Consider the following 26,620-nt stretch of genomic DNA (forward strand, 5'->3'; position numbering starts at 1 on the left):
TCCCATGATGGTTGCCAACGGATGATTTTCGAGCTCCATCGTTCCTCCTGTTTTTGCTGGTTGGCTCTCTGCTGTCGGGGAGAGGCGTCCCTCCTCTGTGTGGGCCGCAGCCTGGCGCAGTGGGGCCGGGAGAGACGGGGTGGGGAGCAGCCGGGTCGGGCCGGGCCATTGTGTCCTGCTCTAGGCTTTCCCTTAGGTCCCATCGTGGGAATAAACTGGCTGTAAAGCCACTCTCCGTGCAAGTGTCCAGGCAGGCAGGACGGGCCAGGGCCACCTCTGGGCACATCTGGGCCCCATTAGTGACCCGGCAGCTACTCATGGTGCCTCTGGAGCTGGGCTGAGGGTACTCTGGCCGGCAGGGACCTGGGTCCTCCTTGTTCCTCTTTGCTTCCAAATTGTCCATTTCACACATTATGGGAATTTATTCTTTCATTGAAAAAAAAAATAAAAGATTAGATGTGAGGCTCAAGTGATGTGTGATCAACACGCCCATTCCGCTGCCTTCACTGTCCCCAGTGTGACACTGGGAAGAGCTTACTTTACATCTTTCTAGATTAAAAAAATAACCATATATATTTACGTGCACACAAGGCTCCGGTCTCACTCACAGAAACAGCCCACCTGCAGGCGCCCGCACGGTCCAGCCCCATCACCTCCGCCCCACCCGTCCCCCAATCCTCACTCCCTCCAGCCACACGGGCCCTCAGCCACCCCAGGGCCTTTGCACTTGCTGTGCATCTGCCAGGAAGACTTGGCCCCCAGAGAGCCACATGGCTGCCTTCCCCCACCGCCCCTCGCCTCTTTGTGTTCCAGTCCCCTCCCCTGTTGTTTTTTCCTCCATTGCATTTGTCACCATCTGACAAGCCATATATTTCGCTCTTCACAGTTTCTCTGTTGACTGTTTCCCCCACCAGGATGTCAGCTCTGTGCGAGTGGAAATTTCGTCTGCTTTGTTTGCTGTCCGATCCCAGGTGCCTCACGCCTCGCATGCAAGAGGTGCACACTTAACAAAACTTTGCTGAGCCGGCCCGGTGGCACAGCAGTTAAGTGCGCATGTTCCACTTCAGTGGCCCGGGGTTCACTGGTTTGGATCCCGGGTGCGGACATGGCACTGCTTGACACGCCATGCTGTGGTAGGTGTCCCACGTATAAAGTGGAGGAAGATGGGCATGGATGTTAGCTCAGGGCCAGTCTTCCTCAGCAAAAAGAGGAGGATTGGCAGCAGTTAGCTCAGGGCTAATCTTCCTCAAAAAGAGTAAAATAAAATGAAAATAAAAAATAAAGCTTTGCTGAATGAATGATGAATGAATATACGTGCCCCTAGGAGATACAGTGTGGACACCACTCTCGAGGAGCACTTTCTATGTGCCAGGCACTGTGCTGAGCACCCCACATAGACTAATTCATTAAACCTTCACAACCGCCTCCAGAAAGAGGAAACCTAAACACAGAGAGGTTAAGTAACTTGCCCAGGGTCACACAGCCAGTAAGTGGTAGAGCCGGGATTCAATTTACTGTTGTCATTTTGTTCTTTCTACCATTGGGATGGGTGTAATTAACACGTTTAATGTTCAGGGAGCCGGCCCCATGGCTGAGTGGTTAAGTTCGTGCGCTCCACTTCGGCAGCCCAGGGTTTCACTGTTTCAGATCCTGGGCACGGACATGGCACTGCTCATCAAGCCCCGCTGAGGCGGCGTCCCACATGCCACAACCAGAAGGACCCACAACTAAAAAAATATACGACTATGTACCTGGGGGCTTTGGGGAGAATAAGGGGGAAAATAAAAATCTTTAAAAAAAATAAAACTTTTAACGTTGAAGTAGAACGGAGTCTGAGCCTACCTGCTACGCTCGCCTGCCTAGAATCTCTCCATAGACGGGCCCGTTTTGTCCTTTAATCAGTCCTCCAGAAGCCCCACACATTCTTCTCCAGCTGGCGAGGCAACCCAAGGTGTGTGTAGCTATGGGGTGGGGGTGGACGGGGAGAAGAGAGCTCAGTGCCCCGCGGGTCCGGGGTGGGGTGGGGACCAGGAGAGGCTTCCAGACTCGGTGCTCAGCGCCGGGAGGGCAGCACCACCCACCTGGCAGGACTTCCCTCGGCGCCCTGGGCCTGGGACCCACTCTGGGTGCCCTCAGCCAGGTGATATAATAGTTTCCAAGGGCTGCCATAAAAAATTACCATGAATTGGCTTAAAACAACGGGAGTGTGTTCTCTCCCAGCCCTGGAGGCCAGGAGTGCGAAAGCCAGCGTCCACAGGCCGTGCCCCCAAGGGCCTCAGGGCATCCTTCCTGGCCTCTTCCAGCTTTCCCGGCTCCTGCTAATCTTGGCGTTCCCGGGCCTGCGGCTGCAGGGCTCCAGTCTCCACCCCATCTTCACGTGGCCTCCTTCTGTGTCGTTTTCTCTCTCTGTGCCCTCTCCTCTTCTTATAAGGACACCACTCATCGGATTTAGAGCCCACTCTAATCCAGTTTGACCTCATTTTAGTTTAATTTTGTCTACAAAGACCCTGTCTCCAAATAAGGCCACATGTGCAGGTTCTGGGCGTTGGGACTTGTACTTATTTTTGGGGCACACAATTTAACCCAGGTGGCTACAGCTGAGGGTGTGGCAAGTCTTTTTCAGGGCCTGGAATGGATCTGGGAGCTTTTTATTATTCACCCATCAAACCCTGTGGGAGAGGCAGGAAGCAGACCCGAGGGCAGACCCTTAGGAGGAGACTTGGGGAGGTGGCCTTTGCCCCTGTGGTTCCCGGAAGGGAAGGGAGGGGCTTTACGCAAAAGTTCCTGTGCCCCCTGATCCCAGAGGCTACAGTGTGAGGAGGTGCGGGGTGGCTGAGAGCAGGAGGGAGCCATGCGGGCCTGGGGAGAGTCTGGGTTTCTTCTGAGCGCGCTGGGGAGCTGCGAGAGGGCTTGAGCAATGAGGGGCAGGAGTGCATTTGCTCTGTGAGCAGATCCCGTGGGCGGCCATGTGGAGAGCAAGGCTGGCAGCAGAGAGCGGCTGCCAGGCCCCTGCCCTCCTGGTGAGGGGTGAGGCGGAGGGAGGGAGCAGCCGAGAGAGATTTGGGAAGTCTGGCGATCCCCGGATGTGGAGTGAGGGAGAGGCAGGACAAGGCCTTGCCTGAAGTTTTCAGCATCTGGGGGAAATAGAGACCCAGTGAGGCAAAGAGCAACCAGTGAGGCAATTAATAATCGTAACGATAAACAGTTCATGACGGTTCACTACCTGTTTTATAAAGATCATCTGATTTAATAATCCTCACAACAACCCCAGAAAACGTGTAAGAGCTGGTCCTACAGTGGTTCAGAGCTCGAATTCTGGAGCCAGACTGCCTGGGTTCACACCTCTCCTCCATTGCTTACCTGCTGTGTGACCTAGAGTGAGTTGCTCAACCTCTCTGTGTCCATTTCCTCATCTGAAGAACAGCCCCTCCTTCCCAGAGCTGTTGTGCGGATTCAATGAGTGAATACTTATAAATGGCTTGGCCTGGGGCCTGGCACAGAGTAAAACCTCAGCAAACAGTGGCTATTATGATGCCCATTTTACAGACAGGGGAATCAAGGCTCCAAAAGAGGAGAGAACTTTCTGAACGTCAAACAGAGGATAATCCTAATGTCTCTGGCTCTTTATGCCTTTATGTCTCCTGGCCCTAGACTGGTCTGGGGGCCTGAGCTGGCCTGCTGACTCCTAGGCTCTGGCGTCCTGTGTCCCCTGGAGCCTTGAGCAGCCAGGTGCCCAGGGCCCAGGGGAGCTGGAAGAGTCTCCATGAGGTCTTGTGTCCCCACCCCTCTGTGGGGACAAGCTGGAAGGGCCTCAGGTGAGGGGAGCCGGTGCTCGCAAACCCAGCTCGATTTAGCTGGTGCTATGACCTGAAAGAAACGCTTTAGTGAGAGCTGAAAACTCAGCACAAGGAAGAAGGAACCCCACGTGTCACTCAGGGGGGTGCTCGCGGTGGGGATCCCCCAAAGAAACCCATCTTTACCCCAGGGAAATGACCTGGGGCTGGCAGGGGGCTTTCCTAAGGACCTTCGTCGTTTCCTTGTGGTGCAAGTGTCACCAGCGCCTTGCTCTGCGACCCAGGATGACTCCCTGCCCTCTCTGGGCCTTACTTTGCACGTCAGTAAAGCGTGTTCAACCTCTGACCCGAGAATAAAATAAAAGGTACATGTTCCGCTCAGCACTTGTCAGAAGCGCAGAGCACCGTGAATAACCTACATGCCCAGCACGAGGGGACTGCATGCGGGCACTGGGCTCCTTGCCTTCTCCAGAACTTTGCAGCTGTTATAATGGCGATACAATCTTCCAAATACATGTGTATGTAGCACCTGAACAGAGAAAGAAAAAGGCCTGGCCCAGGAAAAGCCCTCTAAAAGCTTCTGGAATGATGACATGAATGAATGAGTGAGTGGTCAGTACTCAGTGAATATTTGTTGACAGGAAGGAGGGGAGAGAGAGGAAGAAAAAAAAAGAAACAGGAAGGATCTGGAAGGCATGCGGCCACTGTTCACGGTGATTTTCTCTGGGGTAGACGGGTGCTGGTGAGGACGAGGGCATTTCATTCTGTGTAATTTTGACCGTTTCCACTTCTGTATTATCATTGCTTTCCCCAGCGAGCATCTCTCGGTTTACAATGCAGCAAAACTATTTTCACGGGTGAACTAGACGCTCGCCTGTGGACTTGCAAAGGTACTGACGTGTGCCGGCAGGGGAAGGCAGCAGCGCCCAGAGCAGCCTGAGGAAATAGCAGGGGCCCAGGGGCGTAAAAATTTACCTCCATCTTTATCCATTTTTGCTTCACGGGGGAGAAATGCGTGCCGGGGTCCATGGTGGTTCCGTCCAGATGGGAGCGTTGCTGGGGTTTTCATCCTCTTCTTTGTAGGTGTCCAAATTTTCTATAATGACCTTGTGTTTTTCTTTCTAAACAGAAACGCACGCACAGACACACACATACGCACACTCACTGAAGAACAACGTTCAAGACTTGCCAAAGTCCCGGGGCGACGGATGTCGCACTTGGCGATCACGGCCACCCTGTCTCTTTTTCGAGGGCTGAGGGGTGATGTCTGGGTGCCATTCGGTGCCCACCCTGGGCTGAGTCTGTCCTTGGCCCCTGTGTCCACGGGCTGGAGTGGGGCTGTCACTCACGGAGAGCGTGACTATTTACCACGCAGGCTGTTCCCTGGCTGTGAGTTGGTCCCCACAGAGTGACGGGGCGGAGACTGAGATCAGAGAGCAGAGGGGACTTTCCCAAGGACACACAGCTGTGAGGTAATTGGTGGCACCAGGATTTTCTTTTAATGGCTTTATTGAGATGTACTTCACAAACCATACAACTCATCCATTGAAAGGGCGCAAGTCAGTAGTTTTTAGTATTTGCACAAGGTTGTGCAACTATCTAATTCCAGAACATTTCATCACCGGAAAAGAAACCCCGTACCCATTAGCAGCCACTCCCCTCACCCTTGGCAATCACGCATCTGTTTTCTGTCTCCGTGGACCGGCCTGCTCTGGATGTTTCATGTGAGTGTGGAGTTATGCAAACGCGTCACACAGGTCCTCATGGGCCGTTTTGTGACTGGCTTCTTTCACTGAGTGGCACGTTTTCGCGCTTCATCCATGTGGCAGCTCGTGGCAGCCCTCAGTCTTCTGACGGCCCAGTAATGCTCCGCTGAGCGACAGCCCACCGTTGTCCAGCCATTCCTCAGCTGATGGACACGAGGGTTGTTTCCACTCCTGGGCGCCGATAAGGGCGCTGCTGCGCACATTCCCGCCGGGCTTCCGTGGGGACCACAGGCAGCCGACGAGAGAGCTCCAGCCACACTGCGTCCTTGCCAGCACTTTGCCGTGATTGGGTTTTCATTTTGTGTTTTAGCCATTTCAGTAGGTAAGCGTGCGTAACAGTTTTCTTAAGATGTATTGACACACAATAAACGCCATATGTAAAGAACAACTTTTGATAAGTTTTTATTTCTCTTGGGAAATAAAGGAGTGGAACTTTGGGGCCCTGGGGTAACTCTGTTTAGGCACCAGGATTTGAACCAGGGTCTGCCCTGCCCCAGGGCCGGAGTGGCTTCTGCTTGGGGGTCACTGCCTTGGACAGGAGAGGCCGAGGGGACCCCATGGGCCTCAGCCCCCCCTCTCCATCTGGGTCTCTTCTCTGGGCAGAGAGCAGGTCTGCTCCAGCCGTGAGCTCCTGCAGCTGGAGCTTGGGCTTGTCTGCATTTGGCACACGTGCACTGAGCCCCTGCCGTATGCCAGGCCCCGCTCCAGGCACCGGTGATGCAGCCGGCGGACAGACAGGCAAGTCCCTGTTCTCAGGGAGGGAGGGAGCGAGGGAGGTGGCCTGGAAAGTGTGCGGCGTGCCAGGGAGAGCAGGAGAGGACTAGCTTGGTCAGGGGTGGGGGGGCATTTGGATAGGCTTCCCAGAGATAGTGAAGGAGTAGGAGTCAGCCAGGCACAGAGAACTTGAGTGGGAGGAGGAAGTTGGAGGCAAGTGCAAAGGCCCTGAGGTGGGAATGTGCTTGGCCTGTTCAAGAAGTGGCAAGGAGGTCAGTGTGGCTGGAGGGAAGAGAGGCAGGAGATGGGGTGGGAGAGGTGGGAGATGGGGTAGGAGGTGGGGTGGGAGGCAGGGTGGGAGGTAGCGGGGGAGGGGGGTAGGCAGGGTGGGCAGGGGCCTGCCTGCAGGGCGCGGTGGGCCAGGTGTTTGGATTTTACTCTAAGCCAAGGGAAGCTGCCAGGGGATTTCACGGGGAGGAGTGACTTCCCTCTGGCCCATGAGGGAACTAGACGAGGGGACAGAAAGGAAGTGGGAGACAGGAGAGGAGGCACCTGCAGGCCGTGGCTTCCGCTGGAGCGCGGGCGGAGGAAGAACGGGGGGAGCGTCCTGTGCTGGGCTGGGCCGGGTGGAGGGGCTGCAGGGGCGGGCGAGGCAGAGGAGGGGCTCGGCGCTCAGGGCTGTGGGCTTGAGCCGTGGAAAGGGGTGGTGGGAGGTGTTGCCAAGTGACAAAACTGGGCCCTCGGGAGAGGAGCTGGCCAGGAAGACGGGGACACGCATTTCTTTAGAATTCTCTTCTCACTGGACCCCCCCCCCCCCACCGGCCATCTCCACCAGGCCTCCCCGCCTTCCTGTGCAGTCCAGACTCCGGGCCTGAGTCCTGACCTCATACCAGCAACGGAACAGACAGACCCCTAGATTCTGCATCCCCACCCCCGTCCCCCGCCTGACGACTGGGAGCTCTGGGAGCTGCAGGCCCAGCATCTGGCACGGTGCCTGGCGCATGGCAGACACTCAACAAACATTTGTTGAGGGGCCTGCCTGGTGGCGCAGCAGTTAAGGTCGCACCTTCCACTTGGGTGGCCCAGGGTTCGCCAGTTCGGATCCCAGGTGCAGACATGGCACCGCTTGGCAAGCCATGCTGTGGTAGGCATCCCACATAGAAAGTAGAGGAAGATGGGCATGGATGTTAGCTCAGGGCCAGGCTTCCTCAGCAAAAAAGAGGATTGGCAGTAGTTAGCTCAGGGCTAATCTTCCTCAAACAAACAAACAAACATACATTTGTTGAATTAATTACAGAAGACTGTGGACAACCTTGGTGGAGAATGTGGTACTAGGGAGCCATAGGGGAGTTTGGAGGAAGGGAGGGCTGAGTTCTGTCCCTCACTCTCTCCTTCTTCACCGGGCCTGTGGGAGGGCAGAGGCTCTCCAGGTCAGGATCTGGGCCAACGTGAAGCAACGGGTTCTGGAGCCCAGGAACGAAGGACATCATCACCACAGCCCTCGGAGAGGCAAACGCTGTTACTACCACATCCCCTTCTAAAGACGAGGAGACTCAAGTCTCAGAGGGAGGAGGCTCAAGGTTGCCCCCAAGCGACAATGGCTAAGCGGGATTCGAACCCAGGCCTGTCTGGCTGCACAGTCCTTCACTAACCTTCTGTCCTCACTAAAGGCTTTTTAGAAAAATTAAAAGTAGGGCCCCAAAGGGCAGAGGATTCCTCTAGGTAGGGGCCCTTCCAGAGCATCTCAAGCATGAACAGAGATGTGTGTTAGCGTCTGTGCATGGTGGCCTCTGCAGAGGAGGCCTGGCCGGGCAGCAGCCTGACTTGTCAGTTTTTCATCCCGAACTCTTTGGATTTTTAAAAAACTTTTAACGAAAGTATAACAATTGTACAGAGATGCACACATCAGAAGGGTTCAGCTCAATGCCCTTTTTCAACATCAACCTGCCTGTGGACCCGCAGTCGCGTAAGAAATAGAACATTCCAGTCCGACAGAAGCCAGCCTCTTTTACTCAGCCAATGTCTGTGAGATTCACTCACAGAGTTGAGCATGTCAATAATTTATCCCTTCTCTGTGCTGAGTAGTATTCCACTGTGTGCATATTCCACAGTTTGTCTATTTACTCAGCAGCTGACAACTCTTGAGTTGTTTCCACTTTTTTTGCAATTACGAATAAAGCTGCTATAGGCCCTTGCATGGAGATTTTTGTGTGAACATAAGTTTTCATTTCTTGTGGCTAACTACCTAAGAGTTGGATTGTTGAGGTTGTAACACTTGATACAAAATTGCAAACTGGTGCCATTTTGCATTCCCACCAGAAATGTATGAGAAAGTTCCAGTTACTCCACAACTTTGTCAACACTTGGCATTCTCAGTTTTTATTTTAGCCATCCTAAGAGGTGAGTAGTGGTATCGTGTGTGTGTGTGTGTGTAACAGCTTTCTCCAGATATAACTGACATGCAATAAACTGCCACATATAAAGGTCAACATTTGATAAGTTTTGACACATACATACACCTGTGACACTAACACAATTCTGATAGTGAAAATATCCACATCCCCAAAGTTTCTGTATGCCTCTTCTTTGAAATCCCCTCCTTCCCTCCTCACTCACCCTCCCCCCGTCCCCAGGCAACCAATGACCTGCTCTCTGTCACTATAGATCAGTCTGCATTTTCTAGAAATCCTATAAATGGAATCACATGGTCTCTCCTCCCTCTTGGTCTGGCTTCTTTCACTCTGCACAGTTACTTTGAGATTCATCCGTTTGCAGTGCGTGTCAGTGGTCTGCTCCTTTTTACTGCTGAGCGGTACTCCAGTGTGTGGACGTGCCAGTGTGTGGACAGACCGCTCACCTCTCATGGCCATTTGGATTGTTTCTAGTTTGGGACCATTACAAATAAAACTGCCGTAAACATTCAGGGACAAGTCGCCATGTGGGCGTGTGTTCCCATTTCTCTTGGGTAAAGAGCTAGGAATGCAATTGCCAGATTGTATGATAAGGACATGCTTAACATTTGCAGAAATCATCGAGCTCGTTTCCATAGCAGCTGCACCCCTGTGCCTTCAACCAGGAGGGCACGGGGGTCCCGGTCCCTGCACATTCTCATCAACCCTTGGGATGGCCCGCTGATAAAATTTTAGCCATTCTGTTGGGTGTTCAGTGGTGTCTCATTGTGGTATTTTTGTGCATGTGTGTGAGGCAGATTGTCGCTGAGCTAACTTCCGTGCCCATCTTCCTCTATTTTATGTGGGTTGCCGCCACAGCGTGGCTTGATGAGCGGTGCTAGGTCCACCCCGGGATCCGAACCTGTGAACCCCAGGCCACTGAAGCAGAGCGCGTGACCTTACCACTGTGCCACGGGGCCGGCCCTCATTGTGGTTTTAGCTGGTATTTCCCTAATAACTGATGATGTTGAACACCTTTCCATACACTTATTTCCAATCCATAAACCTTAATTACCGAAGATGTACGGTATTCAAGTCTTTTGTCCGTTTTTTAACGGATTTCTTTTCTTCTTATGGTTGTGAGGGTTCCTTTTGTCCTCTGGAGCCAGCTTCTTTCTCAGACGTGTTTCGCAGTTTCTCCCTAGTCTGTGGGGCTTCTTTTCCGATCGCACCCTTTGCCCACTCCTCCACTGAGCTAACCGAGCCTCAATTTCCGGCTACAGACTCCACCTGAACCAGCTCAGGAGGCTGCAGCTGGGGCTGTAGAAGAGGGAGCCCGTCTCCTCAAGGCGCGCGCGGAGTCTCCCTCTGCCCTTCCCGCTCCTCACACGGCCTCTGCTTTCTCACTGACCTAGCGGTTTTCACGTGTAACCTGCTAGAAACGCGGGCTGGCGGTTTTATTGCTGTCATGTCCATCGCCGTGGCTGTCTCCGTGTGGTTAGAGTGCAAATGTTGGGGCTCATACCCCAGCTCTGCCACTCCCTGGCTGCATGACCCTGGGCGAGGGACTTGCGTCTGTCTCCCAGTTTCCCCGTCGTCCGGTGCTCAACGTGAGGGTTGACTAGGTGACTGCACCTACAGTGCTCAGCACAGAGTAAAGGCTGCAAGACGCTTCGGTATTATGTTGATTGCTTTACACAGAGACGAGCCCCCGGGAGGACTCCCACCACTCAGGAGTGCAGGGTGGGCACTGATCTGAAATTCTCCCTCCCTCTTGTCCCTCCCTGCTGCCCTGGCCTCACCCATGTGCTAAAAGATGGGGACTCAGACCTGGCCTTGCCCATGTCACATCATCATACTACGTCATTATGAGTGCACAAGACCCTGGTTCAAATCCCAGCCTGGCTACCGACCTGCTGAGAGACCCTGGGTAAGGCTCTTAACCTCTCTGAGCCTCAATTTCCTCAGCTGGAAAAGGGGAATTCTACAGATTCCTGGACTGGCAGAGTGGTTGCGAGGAAGGGAAAGGAATAATGCATGAGAGGCATCTACAGTAGATGATTAAGAAATGCTAGCTAAGCATGCTCCTGCCTCAGGGCCTTTGTACATGCTCTTTCTTCTGCCTGGAACACCCTTCCTTTAGAGGTCCACAGGACTCCAACCTTCAGAGACCTTCCCTGAGCATCCTATGAACCATCTCATGCCCTCCCCACCCCCTTCACCTCCAATTCCCTCCCCTGCTTTATTCCCCCACAGCACTCACCACCATCTGACACTTATTTGAGGTGTTTATTGGCCCAAGTCTGGCTCCCCCACTGGAATGTCAGCCTGGGAGGGGAAGGAGTTTTGCTCCGTCTCTTGAACCCCGCCTGGCACACGGTAGGTGCTCTACAGAGAGCCGGGCAGACTCATGACAATGCCCCCCACCCCCACCCCCGCCCCGTGTGACCGTGGACAATTCACTGCAAACGCCCCCCCCCCCCCCCCCAACGCTTCTCTCCTGCAAAACCGGGCTCAGCGAAGCCTTTCCCACCTTGAGTCTGCGGGGGGGTCGCAGGGACGCGCTGGTCTGGAGCTCTCTTGGCACTTTTACTGGGCTCAATAAATGCCGGCTGGCTTTTCTGCCTTGTTTTCTAAAATGGATGTTTATGCATGTGGAGTCCTCGAGGCCGCGTCCCGGGAAGGGGCCCTTTCTGCCAGGAGCCGGCGGGGCCTGGCGGGCGCAGCCCCCGCCCTCGCAGCCGCCGGGCGCCCCTCCAGCCGCCGGCCCCTCCCGCCGGCCCCCAGCGAGACGAATGCGGCACACGGCGGCCTTTATGGGGCCCGCAGACAGCGCGTCGCCAGGCTAACCCTGCGTGGAAAATTCGGAGGTGGAAGGCAAGGCGCCTTAATGAGGGGGCCGCCAGCAGCGGCGGCGGCGAGGGCGGAGGGGCCGCCGGCCGGGCCGGAAACGTGAGCCGTGCTCCGCAGGCCGCCGCCACCCCCGCGCATCCCCGGGCCCTGGACCACGCACCGCCGGACCCTGGACCGCGCATCCCCCGGGCCCTGGACCCCGCATCCCCGGACCCTGGACCGTGCGTCCCCCGGGGCCAGGACCACGGGACCTGGGCAGGTGGAGGAGCAGGAAGGCCGTGCTGCCCAGCTCTGCTCCTTACTCCCCCATTGTCCCTCCCTCCAGGAACCCTGCTTCTCCGTGCCTCGACTTCCTCCTCCATACAATGGCCCCTGCCCTGGGGTGGGGGGGGTGCGGCGGGGCGGGAGGATTAAGTGAGTTCGTATGTGCAGTGGTGCCCAGCACATGGGAAGCCTACAAAGCTAGTCATTTATGGATGCTTTTAGCATGATTTCATCAGCCACAAGTTGAGGCTGAGAGATCCCGGAGGCGGCAGTGCATTCGGATTTCGGGGCTGCTCCCCACGGCCTGTGGTGAGACCTGAGCCAGGCTTGAAATCCGAGCCGTCCCTGGAGACCATCAGGTCAAGGCTGTGGGCCCAGGGGCTGGAGGGGGGCAGAGCTGAGCGCGGGTCCCTCGCTGCCGTGGTGAGGCTTGAGGCAGCCAAGGTGTCCTCTGAACCTCAGTTTTGTCATCTGCCAAGTGGGCCAGGCACTGTGCCAAGTGCTCTGCAGAAAGCGGGGAGCAAGACCCCCAGCTGCTAGACTCCTGGGCTTCCACTGCAGTGGGGGTGTGGGGGGAGCCCCCTGAAAGGGGGAAGCAGGTATTTATGGGAGGACTCAGGCTCAAGGAAAGTCGAGCTCAAGGCAGCCCGCCCACGGTCTTTGCACTGCTTCACCCACCACTGGGAACACTGTTCCTTACCCGGTACCACCACAGCTCTTTCCAGCACTTTCTGCGGCCTCTGCTCAAGGGCACCTCCTTCGAGAGGTCTTCCCAGACTGCTATCTAAACCCATGCCCACCTGGCCTTTCTCTTGGGCCTCAGCCCTCATTTCTTTCTCTTCATCATATCAGGTACCTTTTGGTTCCAGTGTGTCTCATCTGCGTCCTCCACCTGCCTCTGTGCTCGATGAGGAGGGGCCTTTGCTCACAGCTGTGGCCTCTGCTCCCAGTCTGGCACACAATAGGTGCTCAATAAACGACTGAGGAATGCATGAATGAATGGACGGAGCCAGGCAGTGGAGGACAAAGTCAGCCTCCCCTGTTTTTCTGGTGACCCTGTTTCTGGCTTGTAGGGCACAGGTTCCCTGAGCTACAGACAGGCTGACAGAGGGTCAGGTGGATAGAGGAACGGGACACAGGGCCCAGGTCCCACCAGCCGTTCCCCCCTCCTGGGGCCCCGCAGAGGGAAGGTGCCACAGCAGCCCCAGCAGGGCAGGCGGCCTGGGAGCCAGGCCTTCTCGGCCTGTGGTTGCCTCCGTGAGAAATCTCACACGTTGTAAACTCAGCTCGGCTCCCTTCTGGCTGGGGCAGCCGGCTGGATCCGCCCTGGGCTGGCCGGAAGGTTCCCAGGGCCCCCAGGCTGGATGGTGTGTGTATGGCGGGGCCTCCCGGAACCTGGGATCGTCTTCCTGGGGGCACAGCATGGGCCCTAGGTTTCCACAGACAGGACAGCATACAGCCGAAGGCTGAGGCAGCCTGGGTTCAAATCTCGGCTCAGCCGTTCGGAGCTGTGTGACCCTGGGCCAGCCGCCCAGCCTCTCCGTGGCCCTCCGTGGCATGAGAAGGTGCAGAAACAGTAGACGTGCGAAATGACTCAGGACCTGCCCTAGCTCAGGGGCTCCCGTCTGCTCTTGTGCCCAGGACTCCTTTTACGTTTCACATTTTAGATTTAGGACCCCTTTTAGACTTAAATTTATAAATTAAAATGTAGAGGATCTTAAAGACCCAATTATATTGAACTAGATTTATTAAAATATTTCATAGGCAAATGTTGGATACGGTGACAGCTGTGCTCTTTGTTAACGCATCCACGACGAGACCCGGGGGGGTCCTAACACTTGGGTAAGGGATAAACGCCGTTTCTGCGACACTGTACAGGGACGCAGAAGTGCCTGTGATTTTGGGGTGATGAAGCCGCGTCCGCCCGTGAGGGAAGGCAGGCCAGGTTTCAGGGGGAGGCTGGGGAATGCCAGGATGTGCCCTCTTCCCCAGTCCAGGGGCGGGGCCCTGGAGGTGGCAGTGGGTGACGAGGTCTCTCTGGGGGTTCCAGGTACCAGGGGCCACAGTGAGTCGGGGGGACACCCTCGGGTGTTCTGGGAGAAAGTCCGGTCTGGGGCCGAATTTGGCAGGCTCTGGGGAACCTTGGGCAGTGACCGCCTCCTGCTCTTGGCCGCTAGGATGGAGGGGGGATGGGGCAGGGCGGCGGCAGAGGCCCCAGGCTTGGGGGGTGGGAGATGCGAGGGGAGGCGTGGGGCTCTGAGGGGGGTGGCCGCCCTGTGCCTGGTGGCCTCTCTGGGACCTGGGCGTGTAAGTTGCTGTTTTGCATTTGTCATCTGAGTCGGGGTGTGGGGGTGTGGGGGTGCGTATGTGTGTGGGGGCACGTTCTGGGAGGGTGTGTGCACATCAGTGGGTGGGGGTGTCTGCTGTGATCGTGCGTGGGTATTTGTGAGTGGGTTTATTTGTGGCGTCCATTCTGGGAGTGGATTCCTGGGCTTTTGGGAGGCTTTGGAGGGGCTCCGGTGCGTGTGTGTGTGAGGGTTGGGGCGCTCTGGACTGTGTCCATGTTCGGGGTAGGGTCTCTGGTGTTATTCGGTGTGTGTGAGGATGTGGATGTATTTGGGGGTAGATAGAAGGGTGGACTGGGTGTACACACACATCAGGGCTGGTGGGGGGTGTCCGGTCTGTGTCTGTGTGAGCGTGTGTGGCCCTGTCACCACCGGCTCCAGGCCCGGCCACATAAACTTCACACCCCTGCGGGCGGGCCCCGTCGGCCCCGCGGTGGCTGCGTCAGGCAATGGGAAGCAGATGGGCCGGGATGGAGGCCATATGGGGCTGGGGGCGGGGGCGCATTCCTCCCTCCCAGAGCCGCCAGGAAGCCCCCTGCCTGCCGGCCCCCCATCAAGGCAGGAGCTGGAACTGACACAGTAACAAATGTCCTGCAGCCAGCGTGGAGCCGGGGGAGGTGGGGGAGGCGGCCCCTGCCCCACAGGGGAGAGAGACAGAGAGAGAGAGAGAGAGAGAGAGAGAGAGAGAGAGAGCGCGCGTGCGCGCATGTGTGTGTGTGTGTGTGTGTGTGTGTGTGTGTGTGTGTGTGTGTGTGTGTCTGTTGGGGGGGTGTCCAGGAGATGCCGGCTGGGCGGACGGGAATACTGCCCTGAGAAGCCACAGCTCACCCCAGGGCTGTGCAAGCTTGGGCCCTGCACTCACCCACTCTGTGCCTGTTTCCCCAGCAGGGTCACAGCAGGGGGGCTGCTGGGGATGGGATACTAGGACCTTTGGCCCTACTTTGTTTCCCAATCAGAGTAGGACCCTCACTCCAGAAAGCTGGGCAGGTACCAACAATGTGACAATGACAGTAACGCAGCCAGGCTTGGTTGCGTGCAGGGCCCTGGATAAGAGTTAAGAGGTGGGCTCTGGAACCACACTGGCCTGTGTTTGAATCCCCACTCTGTCCCTTCCTAGCTGTGTGACCTCGGGTAAGTCACGTCTCTCTGTGCCTCAGTTGCTCTTCTGAGAGATGGAGGTAGTCATAATCACAGCCCCTCCGTCACTCTGGGCAGAGAGGAGATGGAGTGAGTTAATCCGGGTGAAGTCCCCACACAGCAGCCGTCCCACCTGCACAGCCCAGGCTGGGCCTGGAGTGCGCAGCATAGCTTTTCAGGAAGCGCTGTTTTGAGCGGCAGCTCCCAGGAGATTCTCGACACCCCCACGCGCCCTCCCCGGGCCTGGCTCCCGGGCTTAGGGCCATTTTGCAGGTGGGACCCAGAGAGCCAAGGCACTCAACCCCTGGGGTCACACAGGATATAAGGGGCAGAGCTGGGGTCAAACCCCAGCTTCCCGTCCCTAGAGCCCACTCTCCTGACCCCCTTTTGGGGGGCCCGGCACCCTCCACCCTTGCCCAGCCCCATCAGTGGGAGCCAGCCTTCCTCCATGCCCTGAGCGGACTCAGGCAGCGCCAGTCCAGACCCTGGCTCCCCACTCCCTGCTGTGTGACCCTGGGCAAGTGCCAGGACCTCTCGGAGCCTCAGGTGACCACCTCTCCCCCGAGGAGGTGTGGGCAGGGCTGTGGAGCCAGCTCTGGGAGGAGGAAATGGATGGGCTGTTCTTCTCGCTGCGTGTCCTGGAAATTGTCCGGTTGCTGTTCCTCTCCTGGAGGCTGAGAGGGGAGACGGGGGGCCCTGGAGCTGGGGCCAGCCCTGGGTGGCCTTGGCCCAGTCTGCTCAACTCCTTCTAGGCCTCCCCAAAGGGATGTTTCCCAAAGGGGGTCGTCAGAAGGCTGAACAGAATCGTGCAATAAAGTGGCGCATGCTAGATGTGTGTTAAACCCTCCTTCCCTGGGATTCTCGTCCCTCAGGGGCGCCTGGAGGGACATCTGGGGCTGGTTCCCCACCAGCACCCACTCCCGCCTCTGAGCCTCTGTCCAGGGGTTTGGGGCGGGGCCAGCTCCACCCCTGGGGTGGGGCATGTGACCAGCACTGGCCAGTCACAGCCCGGCATCCTCAGCCGACGAGCGGGGGCCTGCGAGGCGAGCTGGAGCCCAGGGAGCGGAGGCGGCCGATTGGCGGCAGCCTGCGAGGGCTTCGTCTTGCTCAGGGAGGGGCGGCAGCAGACATGAGAGAAGGCACGTCCTGATGCTGAGGTCTGAGCGGCTGGATGCAGCCAGGCCTGGTACTGCTTTGTGGGTGAGCAGCGCAGGCCAACTCCAGGGCTCACAGCCGGGAAGGGGCGGAGCGCGGATTTGAACCCAGGCCGGCTGGCGCCAGAGGTGGCCTGAACCTCGGGGCTCCACCGAGCCCTCTGGTGTCAGTCCCCGCCTCGCCTGGAATCCTCGCACGCAGCCTCGACTCTGAGCTCAGCTATTTCTAACCTCCCCGAGGGAGAGTGTTTCCTGCCTCTGGCAGAAAAGTCAGGGGACAAATGAGAGCCCTGTGGTCTGGCCCCAAGCTCAGTTTGGGCACGCTCGGGCCAGAGGAGGACTCGTTCCTTCTTTCCTTCTTCCTTTCTTCCTTTCTCTTTCTTCTTTCTTTCTCTCTCTCTCCCTTCCTCTGCCCCCCAATCTGAAATAAAGCATCCCTTACTCCAGCCCCCTCACACGTGGCTTCTGCTCTCACCTCCGCCTGGATGGCCCCCATCTCCGCCCCGCTCCAGGCCTAGTCGGCTGCATTAGGGCCCCACTGCAGCGACCACAGTGACACTTACTAGAATGAGACCCCAGGACGGACATGTTTGCACATCGGGGGCGGGGCCGGTGGAGATTCCGAGGCAGGTGACCCGTGGGATGCTGCGTGAGGATGTCCTTTTAGGGCCTTGAAGACCAAGGTGATAAGCTGTGCCTTTTGTCGGGAGGGAGGTGGGGGCTGGGGTGCTGGACCCCTCTGCCTGGAAGGGACTGTGAATGGGGCTCTGGAGGAGGGGGTATTTGGTTCCACCTCAACTAGTTTTTCAAGCTGGGCAGGTGCCATCACTTCTCTGAGGCTTGGTTTACTCATCTGAGAAAAGGAGATTAAAAAGAAAAAGACTCAGTATGTGTTGAGCTGTTAGTGTATACCAGGCTCTGTGCTCAGCACTTTACATGGAGAAATGTGTGACATCCTCACAAGCCATTAGATGGGTACTGCTATGATTGTTAGTTTTTCAGAAAATAAAACTGAGGCTCAGAGTGGTTAAGTTATCTGCCCAAGGTCACACAGCTGGTAGGTGACAGAGCTGAGACTTGAAGCCAGGCAACTGGCCGCCAACCCTCTGCCCTTCCTAGTACTATTGAAAGTTTTAGCTTTGCTTGTTTTATTCACTGCTGTGCCCCCAGTGCCTGGTACATGGCAGGTCTCAATAAATATACGTTGAATGAATAAAGGGAGCGATCGCCCATGGAAGGGAGTGGACTCAGTTAATGGGTGCTCTGTAACTGCTCGTTCTCCCTAAATGGGGGGACGGTAAAGCCGGTGTTGATCCTCGGGGCAGAGCCTGGGGCCTCTCTCCGCGTTGCCAGCAGGGATGGTAACAGTCCTGCCACTTAGCGGCGTCACAATCGTTACATGAGGTGACGCGGGACACACCCAGCACCGCAGTGCCCGGTCCACGGTTTGATCGCCTTCCAGGCTCTCCCACACCCTGGCTTTCTGCTGGGACCCTGTCTCCCTCACAGGCCAAACAGGGCTGTGCCTGGTGCCAGGCACACGGAGGTGCTCAGGGGAGGCGGAGAGAGACAGGAGTGCTTGCTGGGCGTCCGGCTTTGCAAACCTTCATCCTCTGATCCACTTTGCCCCACAGCCAACACCAGAGAGGGGCCCAGGGGCTGGCCCAGAACACACCCCCCCAGAGATGTTTGTTGAATGACTGCACGACATGCGGAGCTGGCTGCGTTGGCAGTGTGTCTGGCAGGAGCCCCGCCCACCGCCCACTGTCTGCCAGCTCAGAGCTGAGCCTGGGCTTCCACATCTGCTGGCGCTGCCAGGAGTGAACGGGCCTCAGGGGAGGCGGTTCCCGGCTGTGGAGCCCGGGACTTGCGGGAAGCCTGCCCGGGGAGGGAGTTCTCCGGGAGGCTAAGCCGGGCTGAGTAACTCCTTGCCGGGCCCCTGTCCAGCGGCGGCGGCGGGCGTGGACCGTGGGCGCACCGCTCAGAGCTGAACCCAGAGCTCTGCCAGCTGTGGCTCTTGGGCCCCAGGCTCGGGCCCAGCATGAGGGGTGGCGTCCAGGAGGTGCCACTATCGGCTTGGACGGGTCACCTCACCTCTCTCAGCCTCAGTTTCCCCTTTGGCACCGTGGGAGGGCAGCCGTCCCCGCCTGATGAGGCTGCTCTGAGATTCAGAGGGGTCGTCCTGTGAAGCTGAGGTGGTTGCATTACCGTACGGGGGGCGGGAGCTGCCCGGGGGTGTGGACGGGCGGCCTCGGAGGCAACAGGCCGGAGGGCCTTGGCTGAGTCACTTCCCCCTGCAAGTCCCAGCTTCCCCCGGTGGCCTGAGCCTGAGGCAGAGCAGGAAGGTTCTCAGAGGCAGGAACTTCTGAACCACAAGTGAGAAAACAATGACAACCATAGTAATAAGGCCTGTAGCAAGGGAAGAAGTAGACGTCACGTGTTCATTGGTTCATTCCTTCAGCTGTTATGTGTTAGCTCCAGCATTCATTCAACAAACATTACTGGACGCATTTGATGCCAGGCTAAGATTGCCAGATTTAGCAAAAACAAAAACACGGTCAACAACAAAAACTCAGGCTACTCAGTGAAATTTGAATTTCAGATAAACAACATACGAATTTTGAGTGTAAGTAGGTCCCGTGTACTACGTATCCATGTAAGTGTGTCTGTGGGACCCTCTGGCAGGCCCCAGGGAGGCGTTTTGCTCCCACTGCCCCGTTTCTTCCTCACGCAGCCCTGTGAGCGAGAATTCTCACCCACGTTTACCCAGGAGGCAGCCGAGGCCCAGAGAAGTGCATCCACCTGCCCAGGGTCACTCAGGCTGCTGTCCTGACGGGGGCCGGGCCTCGAGGGCCAGGTGTGGCCCTTGGCGGAGCCCCACTGACGCGGTCGCTCCCTCAGCCCCTGCTCACTTCCTGGATGGCAGTTTCGGGAGCACGGAGCCAGCTTGGCTGCGGCCTGGCACTTTCCCCGGCCTAGTCCTCACCTGCTGGGGGAAGTCCCTGTGGGTCACCGGGGCTGGAGGCTGTCACAGCCAGGACGGGGCTGGAGAGCTGGGTGGGCAGAACCCCCAAAACATGTGGGCTGAGGGGGCGTGCAGAGGGAGCGAGCCAGATGGGGCTGAGGTCACCACCCTTGTCACCAAGCAGGGGCTTCCTGCGCCCGGGTGAGGCCTGCACCAGGAGTGCCCTGGAGTCACCCGTCTCCCCACCTGTGCGCCCTGGCGAAGTCTTGGCCTCTCTCTGGGCTGAGCCCCTCCTGTCTACAGAGAGGCCTCCATTCATTCACTCACTGCACGTTCGCTCCTTCATTGCGTTGTGCTTTGCTCCCACAGACATTTCTCGAGCTCCTCCTCGGTGCGGGCGCTGCTCTAGGCGTGGGGCATGGGGGTGAGGCCAGAAAACGAGGCAGGCAGAAGCCTTGCCCTCGTGGAGCTAATGGTTTCCCAGGGGAGACAGTGCTAGACACACAAAGAAGATCATTTTGAATGGGAAAGGCACCAGGATGGAAATAAAGCCGGGGGAGGTGACAGAGCGTGACTGCGGGTGGGCCCTTTGAGACAGGGCAGTCCAGGAGGGCATCCCTGAGGAGGTGACATTTGAGAAGAGGCCCAAATGGTGAGAAGCAGCTGGTCTGGGTAGATAAGGGGAAAGTGCTCCTGGCAAAGTGAACAGCAAGGGCAAAGGCCCCGGGGACATGAGCAAAAGCAGCCTGGGTGCTTGTGAGAGAAGGTATTGCTAGAAAGCAGCGACCAAGGGGGAGCCTGAGGGGCCACGGGGGTGAGGGGGGATCCCACGAGGCTGTGCAGGTCACAGTTAGCAATCCTCTTGGCTCCTCCCTTGTTTTGTTCAGACTTCTGCTCCCTGAGTCGCTTCCTCCAAGGAGCCTTCCATGATGACCCTCACTCGGCCTCTGTGCTATTTTTCACATAACAGTCATCACTGCGTGCGTCACAGCCCCTCTTTGTTGGGTGTGTGGGGATGTCTTGTCTTTCTTTCTCCACAATCACAATGTCAGCGGGCACAGTTACCTAGAGTTACCTATTGGCTGCCAGATGGCATGGAAAGAGTGGTCACGAGGCCCCGAGCCTGGACGCCGTGGGTGGGAGGCGGGGAAATGGGTCCGCGGACCGTGGCCTGGAGTTCTGACTCCATTTCAGCCTCGCAGGCGGCTCTGGGCTCCGCCTCTCCCCCTGCTCCACGCACGACGGTCACAGTGACGCTGGCTCTCCGGGTCCTCGCGGGCCACCGGGCCCCTGCGCACGGCTGCTTTTATCGTGGTAAATCACACGTAAATTCACCGTCTCGGAGGGGGCCGTCCGGCGGCGTTCGGTGCATTCGCCGTGCCGTGCGACCTTCACCACCACCGAGGTCCAGGCCGTTCCCGTCACTCCAGGAGGAAGCTCTGTGCCATTGAACCGTCCTGCCGTCCGCCCCCTCTGGCCTCTGGAGCCCACGGCCTCCTGTCCGCGCCCTTCCCAGGAGCGGAGTCAGACGCGGCCTCCGGCTGCCTTCGCTCGGATGGCCACGCGGCCACGTGTGGCATAACCTCCTTCCTTTTACGGATGTCGTACGGATGTGCCACATGTCGGTCCCTGCAGCCCTGATGGGCGTCGGTGTCTGCTTTTTGGCTGTCGTGAGCGGTGTTGCTGTGGACGTTTGAGCTCGGGTTGTCGTTGGAACATCTGTTTTCAGTTCTGGACCTTCACCTGGGGGACGTGCCGGCTCGTGTGGTGACAAGGACCTGCCTTCCAAGCGCTTCCCCGTGTCCCTGACCTGGGGGACTTCTCACACCTGGCAAATGAGGGATCTGCATCGCCCCCTTTCTGCAGATGAGGAAACTGAGGCTCAGGGAGTGGAATCTGTGAGCCAAGGTCACACTGGTCAGAAGCAATGGTGTCGGGTCCATTGGGTTCCAAACCGCCTTGAACCCAAGCTGAAACGGGAGAGGAGGCCAGGGCTGTTTTTGGTCCAGGTGCAGCGGGAGCTGAGGAAAGAGGTGAAGGCCGGCGCTGCTCTGTCAGGCTCCAGTCGCCCTTGCTCCTTCCTGGCTGTGTGACTTTGGGCGAGCTGGTTCACCTCTCTGGGCCCCCGTTCCCCATTACATGGTGCTAAGGAGAGACACCCCCTCAAACGGTGGTTATAGGGTGAGATGGGAGGCCCGCCCCGCCGCTATCTTATGAATGCTGTTACCATGACTTTCCCAACAAGGGGGAGACATTTCTCCAGCCCTGAGGTCCCACGCTCTTGGTTCAGGTTAAGCTGGGGGGTCTCCTCCCCAGATCTCCTCTCCAGACCCCAGGGCTGGGAGGGCTGGGCAGCCCCGGTGTGGAGGCGGCGTCTACCTCGGAGTCCCGTGTCCACGCTGGCACTGAACATCTCGGGTGGGAGACAGTGCAGTTTTCCAGAAGTGCCTGGACACCGCCTCCTCAGAGAGAAAGCGGGCTGGGTCCACGGGTTCCCCAGAACCACACTGCATTCGGAGCCAGAAATGACAGCTGCGGCTGTGGGCGGCCTGCGGAGAACGAAACCTCCCTGGTCACGTAACTTCTAGCAGGGGAACGGGCCACGGAGGAGCCTCGAGCGCTCAGCGCGGGCTCTGGCATGGTGGCCCCCAAGCCCCACTGCTCAGCTCGGCACAGACTCGGGCTTCCCACGTGGAAAGCCGCTGGAACATTCCTGAGTGCTTGCTGTGCGAACTGACTCATTCAACAGGCAAGACATCCCCGGAAGGGCTTACGAGCCCCACTGCACAGAGAGGGAAACTGAGGCCCAGAGAGGTGAAGACACTTGCCCAGGATTGAACAGCTACGCGGTGGCTGAGCTGGGGTTTGCACCCAGATGGCCAGGATCTGGACGGAGCCCGTACTCTGAACCACCAGGAGCCTCCCTCAGGGAACGCCGGGAAAATGTCCTTTCGTGTCCTGCAAAATTAAGTGACTGTGTCCGGCTGAGGTCACTGGCTGATGGGCAGGAGGTTGCTCACGGAGGAAATGGGGAGGGGGGCACCCCAGGAAGCGCCCTGTGTCCCATTTGCTGGGTATTTTCCTTCCCAGACTCTTGGTCATGTTGTTCCTCCGTGAGGGCCTGTGGGTTGGGGAGTTAGTGAGAGAAGGGAGACCCCAGCTCCAGGATCCAAGGCCGGATCCAGGGTCCCCCACCTGGGAGGTGCCTGGGGAAGTGTGTGGTCTGTCTACACTGGCGAAGGCTCAGCTCCACCCAGCCTGCTGCTCTAGACTCGCCCACAGGGCACCCCCACTGCCAGCACTGCATCCCCAGGGTGCCAGTTCTGCTGCATGACCTGGGCAAGTGTAACAGCCTCTCTGAACCTCAGTTTCCTGCCCTGGAAAGTGGGGACAACCCCTGCAGGCGGTTGGGAGGGTTACGCTGTGGGGCCGCTGCTCTTTTTCCCGCGGCTGCTGCCAGTAAGAATCCACGTGGAGGGTTGGCCCTGCCCAGGGAGGGGAGGACACCCTGGCCAGGCCTGAGTTGGACGGCAGGTAGGAGGGCCCACAGTCGGCCAAAGCTGGCTCCCGGCTGGCCGCCCGGACGGACGTGGGGGGAGGGAGGCCCTCGGCAGCCAGACTCCTGAGTCACAGTTTCCCGTTGTGCCAGCGCCAGGCGGGAAAGGCGAGAGGTGGGTGGAGGCGGGGGAGGGGAGGGAGGCTGGGCTGGGGGAGTGGGCAGAGAGCTGAGATCCCAGAGGGACAGACAGAAAACCGTCTGCCAGGAGCAGGTCAGGTATGAAGGGAATCCTGGGGGGTCAGGGGCTCCTTGCCCCTGCTGGGTTACAGGCAGCAAACTCAAGCCACCAAATTTCTCGGTCCCTTCCCTCCCGCCCCCACATACGCACACACTACACTCAGCTTCCTGACTTCTTTTGTTTCTTGAGTGTGTTGATCAGATTCCAGCCTCAGGGCCTTTGCACGGGCTATTTCCTCTGCCTCAAACACTTGAAGGGACTGGCTCTTTCTCAGTCTCAGGCTTCAGCTTGCATGTTGCCTCCTCGGAGAGGCTCTCCCTGACCACCTGAGCTTTAAAGTGTGCTCTTCCCACCCACCCCCCAATCCCTCGAGCTTGTCCACTCATTCCTTTATCTGCCCAGAATATGCTGACTGCCTCCTGTGGGCCAGGCCTGACTCTGGGCATGTGGGATAGAACAGTGAACAGAGCAGAGCACCTCCCTGCCCTCTTGGAGCTGCCATTCTCCCAAGGGAGACAGACAGACAGACAGGCACCAGTGACTATACAGTACAATGTGCTGAGGAGGGTCGGGGGAGAGTCAAGCCCGGGTGGGGGAATCAGGATGCCGGTGGGGAGGAGTCTGCATGTTGCAGGGGGGAAGGTGCCTCTCAGGAAGTGACGCCAGGGAAAGATTTGAAGGGAGTAGGGGAGGGGGCCATGTGAGCATCTGGGGAAAGAGGTTCAGGCAGAGGGAAGAGCAGGTGCAAAGGCCCTGAGGCAGGAATATGGCTGGCATAATGAAGGAGCAGCAAGGAGGCCAGTGTGGCTGGAGCAGAGTGTGTGAAGTGGGATGAGGTCAGCGAGGGAGCGGGGTGGCAGACCAAGCAGACCATGGTGAGAATTTGGCTTTTGTCCTGAGTGAGGTGGGAGCACCTGACGGGTCCTGAGCAGAGGGACAACAGAGGTGGTGAGACGTAGTCCGCTTCCAGGTAGACTTCAGGGGGAGAACGGACCGTGTCGCGATGGATCGGGGCGAGGGCTGGGGAGAGGCGGGCGCCAGGATAGCATTCACATTGGAACCAGGACCTCCTGACCCTCCCGGCAGACGGCAGCATCCCCGCCTCCCCCTGCCTGACCAGAGGCCGAGCCCTGGACCAGGACACGCCCCCCCGCCCCCCGACAAGTGCGCTGGTGCTTCCAAGGTCAGGCCCAAATCTGTACCGGGCAGGGGGCAGCTTCGCGCCACTGAGCCTCCCCCACGCCGGCTGCCTGGGGGGACCCTAGTCTTCCCTCCTGCCCGTTCGAACCAGCAGGTGAGCCGGGGCCATGGTCAGTCCGGGAGGGGCTGGGGGGTGGGGGGCAGCCGGGCCTTTTCAGAGCCACGTGGCCGGGGCGGGCCGGCTGGGGCTGAGGGGGAACGTGAAGCAGCAGCCACCAGTGGGGGGAGCAGCAGCCTGTGGGCAGCCCGGCCCCCACCCCCACGCAGACCGAGTGTCTCATCCCTCTGGCCGTGGTCTCCCACCCCAGCAGCATCGGGCCCCTGGGATCCTGTCCAGAGCCGTGGCCAGTGACTCAGCAGGAATCACCCCAGACAGGAGCCAGGCCCCGGTGCCCAGACCAGAAACCACCCCTGACCCGGCGGCTGCACAGGAACAGGGGCCCAGCAGGCGGAAGAGCCCTCCGACCAGCTGGCGGAGGGAGGCGGCCTGGGAAGGCCCCGGCCAGATGTCCCGAAGGCGCTGCTGGGACGGGGTCCGAGTTTTAGGAGGGAGTTCTCGCTGCTCCCACAGTTCCGTTGGGGCCTTGAGGGTCAGCCTGGCTTTGCTGGGTTGCACTGGGCTGTCATAGTGCATCCTGTCCATTCCATCTTCCTGATTCTGTCCTTGTGTGTGTTCCCATCTCTTCTAGGGCCTTCCATTCCTTTCTATTTGTGTTTATTTATTCTTCTCTTTTTTTTTTTTTGATGAGGAAGATTGGCCCTGAGCTAACACCTGTGCCAATCTTCCTCTGTTTTATGTGGGATGCTGCCACAGCATGGCTTGATGGGTGGTGCTAGGTCTGTGCCTGGGATCTGAACCTGTGAACCCTGGGCCACCAAAGTGGAGTGCACGAACTTAACTGCTATGCCACCAGGCCAGCCCTATTTATTTATTCATTTAACAGATATTTATTAAGTACCTACTATGTGCCAGGCAGTGTTCTAGGTGCTGGAGCTGCACCTTTGAATAAAGCAAGGTCCCGGCCCTGGGAGTTCACAGGGAGAGTAGCAACAAACAAAACTCTGCAGTGGCGAGAGAGCATGGAGAGCTGAGCTGCAGGGCAGATCACGGAGGGAGCTGAACGGGGAGGGAGTGGGGTCAGGAATGGCTTCACTGAGAAGGTGACATTGAGCAGAGACCTGAAGGAGGTGAGGGAGGGAGCCATGCAGTTATCTGAGTGTCTGGAAGAGCATTTCAGGCAAAGGGAACAGCAGTGCAAAGGTCCTGAGGCAGGAATATGCCTGGTGTGTTCAAGGAATAGCCAGGAGGCCAGTGTGGCTGGAGCAGATAAGTGAGAGGACAGTAGGAAAGATGGGGTGGGAGGACAAGTCTGCATTTTGAACCATTTAAGGATTTCCGAGAATATTTTTTACCTTTCCATCAGATTTAGCATCAAACCCGACCACCTGAGATGGATATTCTAGTCCGAATCTTCACTGTTTAGGGCCTGATCTGGCCAAATGGTCTTCCACTGCCTTCCGGACCTGGGCCAGATGCAAGGGAGCCTGGGAGGGTTCATTCATTCCCTCGTTCCTTCATTCGTGTATTCATTCATTCCCCAGCACTTACTGAGCTGGAGCAGTGAGGAGCGAGACAGACACGGTCTCTGCCCACGGGGAGCGCAGATGTCCAACAGCGAAAGCCGGACAGAGGGTCCCAGTCAGCGAGCCCGCGGCCCGGGTGACCAAGCCAGGAACCCTGGCTGCTCTCGGGGAGGACATGGCTGCAGGCCAGCACTAATGCTGAGGGCCGCCCTTTGCTGAGCCGTTAGTGGGATTAACTTGTTCGTCCTCAGAACAGCTGCTACGGTCCCCATTTCACAGATGGGGAAACCGAGGCACGGGGAAGCAGAGGGCAGGATGCGCAGAGCTGGCTTTGTCCTGCGTGGCTGGCTCTGGCCCTGCCCTCTCAGCGCGTCCCACCTGGGCTGGTTGTCAGGTGTGGAAATAGGGTCTTATGGTCCAGTGTATCCTACTGTTAGGTGTGGAAAAAAAGTTTAACTGATAAATTGTAGTGTCGCCTGCTGGAGGGGCGGAGGGCAAGCAAGGAGGTGCGTGAGCAGACGGCGGGCTGGGCCCCGACCCAGGAGGGCCTTGTGGGGCATCAGGACTCCTGGGGGAGAAATGGGGGACAGAGACCCCACGGTGCTGGTGGGAGCATGGGCTGGCTGAACGGAGGGGATGCGTGAGTGTGTGTCTGTGTGTGACGTTGTGTGTCCCTGTGTGTCCATCTGTGCATCTGCGCGTGTGTCTGACTTGGGG

The 26,620-nt window shown here is 57.9% G+C and overlaps 1 long non-coding RNA gene across 1 annotated transcript; it reads left to right on the top strand.

The window, feature by feature from the left end:
- The first annotated feature begins 23,083 nt into the window (after window positions 1-23,083).
- On the top strand, window positions 23,084-26,364 carry LOC111770029 (uncharacterized). Its single transcript, XR_002802935.2, has 3 exons — window positions 23,084-23,157; window positions 24,090-24,413; window positions 25,922-26,364. It is a non-coding gene; the product is annotated as an uncharacterized lncRNA (long non-coding RNA).
- Window positions 26,365-26,620: the final 256 nt, after the last annotated feature.

Source organism: Equus caballus, chromosome 22 (genome assembly GCF_041296265.1).
Source record: "Equus caballus isolate H_3958 breed thoroughbred chromosome 22, TB-T2T, whole genome shotgun sequence".
NCBI classification, from domain to species: Eukaryota; Metazoa; Chordata; class Mammalia; order Perissodactyla; family Equidae; genus Equus; species Equus caballus.